Below are 8,595 nucleotides of genomic sequence, written 5' to 3' on the forward strand. Positions count from 1 at the left end.
TGAATTTTGTGTACAAATACGTGTGAAACATGTAGAATTTGTGTGAAATGTATTAGCATGTGCGTAAGTGGGCAACGTCACGAGTAAAAAGCCCATCCTCAACACTTGGAACGATTTCAATGAAATTTGTCCCACATATTAGTTGCGGTCTGGAAAGAAATACTGTGGGGTTAAGAATCATCGTCCTCCTATTGCCGTGAGCGTTATACCGTCGAAAGAGAAAAGGGGAGGAGGAGATTGAGAGCCAGTGCGGGGTAAGAGGAGATGGACACAGATGTGAGGGGAACAGAAGGGCAGAGGAAGAGGGCATTGAAATAGAGAGGGAATGGGGGAGATAGACAGAGACATGGGAAGGAAGAGATAGGTAGAGAGAGGGGGAACAGGAGATGAAAAGAGAGAGGCTAGGAGGAAATGGACAGAGAAAAGGGAAAGCAGAAGATGGAGTAATATGTAACTACAATTAAATTATCTTTTAGCTGCAAGTATCATTTGTGATTTCTTTATTGCATAGAATAAAAAAATTAAATACCGTCCATGCATCCAGAAGCTAATTTATGTATAATTGCAAAGCATCATATGGCTGCTTTGCCACCATTGACTACGATGGAAAAGCAAAATAACACGGTTTATAGTAGGCACAGGTAGAGACCAGGCCCTCTGGGGGCCAGACACTTAGTCTCAAGTCGTCCACTGTTTCTCAAACTACAGTGGTAAGTCGGTAGCAGCCCTCGTAATTTGACACAAGATGCTTTCAATCAAAATGTTGCACACAGATACCTGTGCACCGGCAACACTATATACTGGTGTGCCCTCCCGCCATACGAGGAATCTTTGCGTCAGAGCACTGTGGCACATCGGCAGGCGCGTTAAGAGTACTTCCTCACGACGCAGCGGTCGCTTGTTTCACTGACTGCAGTTTTTTTTTTTTTTCTAAACCTTAACCACTCCTCCTCCTCTCCCTCAACAGCGAGGTAACAACATGTACACTGTAGCACATTTGAAAATTTTATTTTACGTGGAAGCATTCTTAGCTGCTGCATCTGCCGCTTTTTATTGGAGGAAAGCTTGTCAACCTACCAGAGGCCTGGAATCCTTCCGCACGAACGCTCTCCGTTTGAGGGTATAAACATTGTGCTGAGATGCATTCTGGGGACAGGAGGAAGCTAACGCCTCAGCTGCTTTATCACAAAAAAATGGTTCAAATGGCTCTGAGCACTATGGGACTTAACATCTGTGGTCATCAGTCCCCTAGAACTTAGAACTACTTAAACCTAACTAACCTAAGGACATCACACACATCCATGCCCGAGGCAGGATTCGAACCTGCGACCGTAGCAGTCGCGCGCTTCCGGACTGAGCGCCTTAACCGCTAGACCACCGCGGCCGGCTGCTTTATCACACGTTTACGCTGCAATCAGAACGTACTTACAACAACCTACGACGGTGCGATTGTGGCGCTTCATTAACCATGCATCACTGGGGCCATTACCTTAATTTTTAGCAAACATGTTCGCCTATGTCGATTTATGGTGGCCCTACCTAAACCGTAATTACTGCGAACGGTAAGTCTTGGATCTCCCCCTGCCTAAACTAGATGTAATTCGCCATGCGAATCATGCTGACGGTACTGCTGCAGTTGTACACATGGGAATTATATATACACTCCTGGAAATTGAAATAAGAACACCGTGAATTCATTGTCCCAGGAAGGGGAAACTTTATTGACACATTCCTGGGGTCAGATACATCACATGATCACACTGACAGAACCACAGGCACACAGACACAGGCAACAGAGCATGCACAATGTCGGCACTAGTACAGTGTATATCCACCTTTCGCAGCAATGCAGGCTGCTATTCTCCCATGGAGACGATCGTAGAGATGCTGGATGTAGTCCTGTGGAACGGCTTGCCATGCCATTTCCACCTGGCGCCTCAGTTGGACCAGCGTTCGTGCTGGACGTGCAGACCGCGTGAGACGACGCTTCATCCAGTCCCAAACATGCTCAATGGGGGACAGATCCGGAGATCTTGCTGGCCAGGGTAGTTGACTTACACCTTCTAGAGCACGTTGGGTGGCACGGGATACATGCGGACGTGCATTGTCCTGTTGGAACAGCAAGTTCCCTTGCCGGTCTAGGAATGGTAGAACGATGGGTTCGATGACGGTTTGGATGTACCGTGCACTATTCAGTGTCCCCTCGACGATCACCAGTGGTGTACGGCCAGTGTAAGAGATCGCTCCCCACACCATGATGCCGGGTGTTGGCCTTGTGTGCCTCGGTCGTATGCAGTCCTGATTGTGGCGCTCACCTGCACGGCGCCAAACACGCATACGACCATCATTGGCACCAAGGCAGAAGCGACTCTCATCGCTGAAGACGACACGTCTCCATTCGTCCCTCCATTCACGCCTGTCGCGACACCACTGGAGGCGGGCTGCACGATGTTGGGGCATGAGCGGAAGACGGCCTAACGGTGTGCGGGACCGTAGCCCCGCTTCATGGAGACAGTTGCGAATGGTCCTCGCCGATACCCCAGGAGCAACAGTGTCCCTAATTTGCTGGGAAGTGGCGGTGCGGTCCCCTACGGCACTGCGTAGGATCCTACGGTCTTGGCGTGCATCCGTGCGTCGCTGCGGTCCGGTCCCAGGTCGACGGGCACGTGCACCTTCCGCCGACCACTGGCGACAACATCGATGTACTGTGGAGACCTCACGCCCCACATGTTGAGCAATTCGGCAGTACGTCCACCCGGCCTCCCGCATGCCCACTATACGCCCTCGCTCAAAGTCCGTCAACTGCACATACGGTTCACGTCCACGCTGTCGCAGCATGCTACCAGTGTTAAAGACTGCGATGGAGCTCCATATGCCACGGCAAACTGGCTGACACTGATGGCGGCGGTGCACAAATGCTGCGCAGCTAGCGCCATTCGACGGCCAACACCGCGGTTCCTGGTGTGTCCGCTGTGCCGTGCGTGTGATCATTGCTTGTACAGCCCTCTCGCAGTGTCCGGAGCAAGTATGTGGGTCTGACACGCCGGTGTCAGTGTGTTCTTTTTTCCATTTCCAGGAGTGTATATCCTGTCATGTGATTCAGTCGGTATTTCAATGAACATGCCTAACAGACACGCTTCATTATGGTCAGCTGTTCTATGGGCGTGGAATAACAGGGGCAGACAGGTTAAAGAATGGAAAAAACTGAAAATCTTTATGACATCCACAATTCCACACTAATATAAAAAATTTGGTAAATATAGTAACGACTGTGTAAGTACACATTAGTGAAAGAATAATCCACGGCACGATTCGGGATACATACTCGTCGTTCGCCGATATTGCTGTAGTCTACAGGAAAGTAGTATCACACGAAAGCTGTGAACAAGTCAGTGAAGATTTTTAGAAAATAAGTGCGTGGTGTAATGACTGGCAGTGTAATGACTGGCAGTGTAACCTACTGCGTATAACAAGGCGAAAATCCCCATTAATGTACGAATACAAAATAAATGCCCAGTCTTTGGAAGCGGTAACATCCGTCAAGTATCTGGGTGTGACTATTCGAAATGATCTCAACTGGAATGATCAGATTACACGAGTAACGGGCAAGGCGAACTCTGCACTGCGGTTTATTGGTAGAATCCTGAAGCGATGCAGTCCTTCAACAAAGGAAATTGCTTACAATACGTTAGTTCGTCCGGTCTTAAAGTAATGTTCTTCTGTATCGGACCTTTACCAGTTGGGCCTCATTCAAGAGATTGAGACGGTCCAAAGAACAGCGGCAAGATTCGTGTCTGGTACATTTGGCCATCGCGAGAGTGCTACAAATCTCATAGGTTTGAAGTGGGACACACTTGCAGATAGACAACGCGCTAAACGGAAGGGGCTGCTGACTAAATTCCGAAATCCGATCTTCGCCGAGGATGTAGAGCATATATTATTATCACCAACTCTCAAATCGTGCAATGATCACCTTTCAAAGGCAAGGGAAATTAGAGCTCGTACTGAGGCGTTCAGACAGTAGTTTTTCCCTCGCGCGATCCGCAGGTGGAACAGAGGGGAGGGATATATGACTTTGACGCGAATTGTGCCCTCCGCCACACACCGCCTGGTGGCTATCGGAGTATATATGTATATGGCAGTGCTAGCGTGGTGTAACGGCTAGTGCGTCTGTCTCATAAGTAGGAAACTTGGGTTCGAGTCCAGTCTCTGCTACAAATTTTGCCCGCCCGGTTGGCCGTGCGGTCTAACGCACGGCTTTCCGGGCGGGAAGGAGCGCTTGGTCCCCGGCACGAATCCGCCCGGCGGATTTGTGTCGACGTCGGGTGAACCGGGCAGTCTGTGGATGGTTTTTAGGCTGTTTTCCGTCTGCCTCGGCGAATTCGGTCTGGTTCCCCTTATTCCCCCTCAGTTACACTAAGTCGGCGATTGCTGCGCAAACAAGTTCTCCACGTATGCGTTCACCATCATTACTCTACCACGCAAACATAGGGGTTACACTCGTCTGGTGTGAGACGTTCTCTGGGGGGCCCACCGGGGGCCGAACCGCACAATAACCCTGGGTTCCTAGTGGTGCGGCGGTGGGGTGAAGTGGACTGCGGTAGTCGTCGTGGGGTTGTGGACCACTGCGGCTGCGGCGTGGACGGAGCCTCTCCGTCGTTTCTAGGTCCCCGGTTAAGATACAATACAATACAATACAATACAATACAATACAATATATGTAAATGTAGATGTAGATGTCGATCTAAATGTATGGTTTACTGAGAGACAGATGAAAGACAAATGTGCTGGGTCTGGGATAGACATGGTATAGCCCAGATTAGAGAGCGCACTCTCTCTACCGAAGCTGGCCGCGGTATTCCAGAAGGAGATATTTCCTATCAGAGTTTGCAATGAATGAAACCTACGTGGGTAGTGGAAGGATCGTAGCATCTACATTCATTGAGAGAGCCAAGTACATCCGAAATCTCTATCAGCCACTGCAACGAGATCAAAGTTTGTCACAGAATGCCATCAATCCGTTGTGAGGCCTGCGGAAAGTGGCAGCGTAAAACTGCTGTGGGTGTGTGATCAGACAGGTATTACGGATAATGAACAGCCTGATTGGCTAGACAGGACAGAGACAACGACTCCATTTGTTTGACTGGAACCTGTCTGCTTATCGCTAAAATGATGATAAAATCTAAATTACAAGAGGGTGCTGAAAGGTAACGCCTCTGGTTTTTTTTCTTTTTTTGTGAAAACTCTTTTATGATTTCTAAATAAAACAAACGTTATTAACAATCTGCTTCTTTATATTTCGCGTCTACATATTTATTTCCCGATATAGTAACCCTGGTGACGAACGGCGGCCTTTGTGGCCGAGCGGTTCTAGGCGCTACAGTCCGGAATCGCGCTGCTGCTACGGTCTCAGGTTCGAATCCTGCCTCGGACATGGATGTGTGTGATGTCCTTAGATTAGTTAGGTTTCCGTAGTTCTAAGTCTAGCGGACTGATGACCTCAGATGTTAAGTCCCATAGTGCTCAGAGCCATTTGAACCATTTTGAACCTGGTGACGAACACATTTCTCCCAGCGAGACATCAGTCTATTGATATAGCAACTGTAGACTCTCTGACCTTGTTGGCGGAGTCAGAACCTCACCTCTGATTGCATAGCTTCATCACTATCAGAATGAAGTACTCGAAAGTGTGTTTTGAGGACAATCGATGAGAGCGAACCCAAGGCACCGGATTGTTCCTGATGTTGCAGCTCTCATGCACGGTCTAGCATTGTCATGCTGAATGAGAGGGTGCTCCGTGTATGGACGAACCCTTCGAATTCGAAACCCAATTACAGCACTCTGTTTCTCACAGACCTCCATATTACACTCTACAGTTAGGAGCCCTCTAGCGCCAGAGCAATGCAAATATGTAAACATGAAGAATAAACACGTAGATGAAATGATAATAAAATAAAAACCTTAAGCTGTCGACAGGCGTTGATATACATCAACGGGGACAGTTGAAAATGTGTGCCCTGACCGGAACTCGAACCCGGGATCTCCTGCTTACACGGCAGACGCTCTATCCATCTGAGCCACCGAGGGCACAGAGAATAGTGCGACTGCAGGGATTTATCCCTTGCACGCTCCCCGTGAGACCCACATTCCCAACTCAATGTCCACACACTACATTCGTAGTGCCCCTGCCCACTACACTCATTACTCGCGGCAGACAATCTTACTGAGTCCCGTAAGAGTTCGGGCACTGCATGTGCATCCAGCACAGAAGAAGAAGGTCAATGGCCGGTTAGCCTTAACTATATGAAGATGGTATCTGACCGAAAGAACAGATACCATCCTCATGTAAACACGTAAATTGTTCATAAAGTTCACTTTATCTGAAAAATTATAATAGCTGCCCATAAAAAATCCGGGAGTATTTCTTTTTAGCTCGTCCTCATACGTATCTGGATCAAAACAAGAACATGGCAAGACAATGATGTCGAAACCGTGTTTAAAGAGAAGTCCTGCAATCGTGGGGTTGAACAGGAAGCATATTACACTCATGGTATGTTTAATGATTGACAATTGGGATTTCAAGAACACCTATACATTGTGTGTATGGAGAAAGAAGCCCTTAGGTGTAGAGGATGGAACTTCACCACTTTTAATTTTTAATTAAGGAGCCCTGGAGGCCAATAGACACAACATGTTTTGTTAATGATGGAAGCTGAAGAAGTGAAATAAAATTTGTGCCATAGCCAAAAATTGAACCTAGATCTCCTTGCATACTAGTCAGGTATGCTAGTCATTACACCTCCACAGCATTACAACTAACAGAGTTGCATCGATTACCTTAGTCCAGTGCCCTTCCTAATACAAACCGGAAGATTGGGTTCGCCCTGGACATTGCCCAAATTTTAATTCATTTCTTGAGCTTCCATCATTATTGTAGGTAAAGATGAGATTAAAACGTCTCAAGAAAAAAAATAATTATGATTCGGTTAACACCTGCTGAAGAGACTGTACATGATGAAGATCTAGTGAAGGGTCTTTCAGTTCTCTTACAGACTATTAGCTCGCCTTACTATAATCACAGGAGGAGATACTGCACGATAAACTTAGTTTTGTAGGGAGCACATTGTGCTCATGAGCGAGTGATCTAGATGCTTGTAAAGCAATAAACCGGCAGCCAATATCGCAGGAATTCTTTTTATTCCGTGATTACCGATTTCGGCGAAACTAAAGCCGCCATCATCGGATCGAGGGAGGACGGAAAACACTATAAAAGTGGGCTTGGATTCCACTTATATAGCATGTACACACATAAATGTAGTTAAATACCTTAGGACACATACGGGTTACAACATCAAGGCAAACATTGGCGATATTAATAGTTGCCTATTACACTCAGGCCTTATAAAATTGTCGTAAGTTTTTAATATATGAATAGGCTGATATGCATTTGTGTAACCCTACAGTGTTCTTACATATATATATATATATATATATATATATATATATATATATATATATATGAATTTTGGTGGGTTTTATATGTGACCAGACAGATGTGTACTTGTGTAACTGGGCAGTTCCAGAAAATCTGCATTTCTTTTCGGTATGTTTTATATGTAACAGGCAGATGTGCATTTGATATGACCGGAAAAATCTGTGCTCATACGCAAGGTGTGTTTTATTGGTATTTTTATATGACCAAACGGCTATGCACTGTGTAACCCTGTAATGTCCTTCAAATTTGTATATACTCTCGGTAGATTTTATATATCACCAGACTGATGTGCTGTGTATAGCCCTGCAGATCCCATAAAATATCTATCTATGATCGTATCGTATTACGTACAGGACCAGACAGGTGCGCATTTTTGTAATCCAACATGAAATTTGCATTTGATTTCGATATGTAGTATATGTGAGAAGACAGATGTGCAATTGTGATGGTCTGCAGCTTTCATAAGGTTTGTATATGTTTACGCGATACAGTAATCTCTAGAAATATGTACAAGCCGTAATGACGTAGTGTTACCACACACGCAGTGCCTGTTATGACGCGAGCTGTGACATTCATTGGCGGCCCTTCTGCTAGCGCCATCTCGCGACGCGGCCTGTAGTGTAAGAACAGAGCCGGAGTCGCGGTAGTACCTAGCTTGTGCTTGTATGTGATGGAGACACTTAACATTTATAATGTCATCTCTCATGGACGCCTATGTGCTACTTACGACAATTTTGTAGGGCCTGCATGTTATAGACAACTATTAATATCACTTTTTCAAAAAAATGGTTCAAATGGCTCTGAGCACTATGGGACTCAACTGCTGTGGTCGTAAGTCCCCTAGAACTTAGAACTACTTAAACCTAACTAACCTAAGGACAGCACACAACACCCAGCCATCACGAGGCAGAGAAAATCCCTGACCCCGCCGGGAATCGAACCCGGGAACCCGGGCGTGGGAAGCGAGAACGCTACCGCACGACCACGAGATGCGGGCTAATAATATCACTTTTGTTTGCCTTGATGTTGTAACCTGTATGTGTCCTAAGGTATGTACACTACTGGCCATTAAAATTGCTACACCACGAAGATGACGTGCT

General features: G+C 46.5%; 1 non-coding gene across 1 annotated transcript; it reads right to left on the minus strand.

Annotated features, from left to right (window-relative positions):
* Positions 1-6,013: 6,013 nt before the first annotated feature.
* Trnat-ugu (transfer RNA threonine (anticodon UGU)) lies at positions 6,014-6,088 on the minus strand. The gene has a single exon. It is a non-coding gene; the product is annotated as a tRNA-Thr (tRNA).
* Between the last annotated feature and the right edge of the window lie 2,507 nt (positions 6,089-8,595).

The sequence above is a fragment of the Schistocerca serialis genome, chromosome 4 (genome assembly GCF_023864345.2).
Source record: "Schistocerca serialis cubense isolate TAMUIC-IGC-003099 chromosome 4, iqSchSeri2.2, whole genome shotgun sequence".
In the NCBI taxonomy this organism is placed as follows: Eukaryota; Metazoa; Arthropoda; class Insecta; order Orthoptera; family Acrididae; genus Schistocerca; species Schistocerca serialis.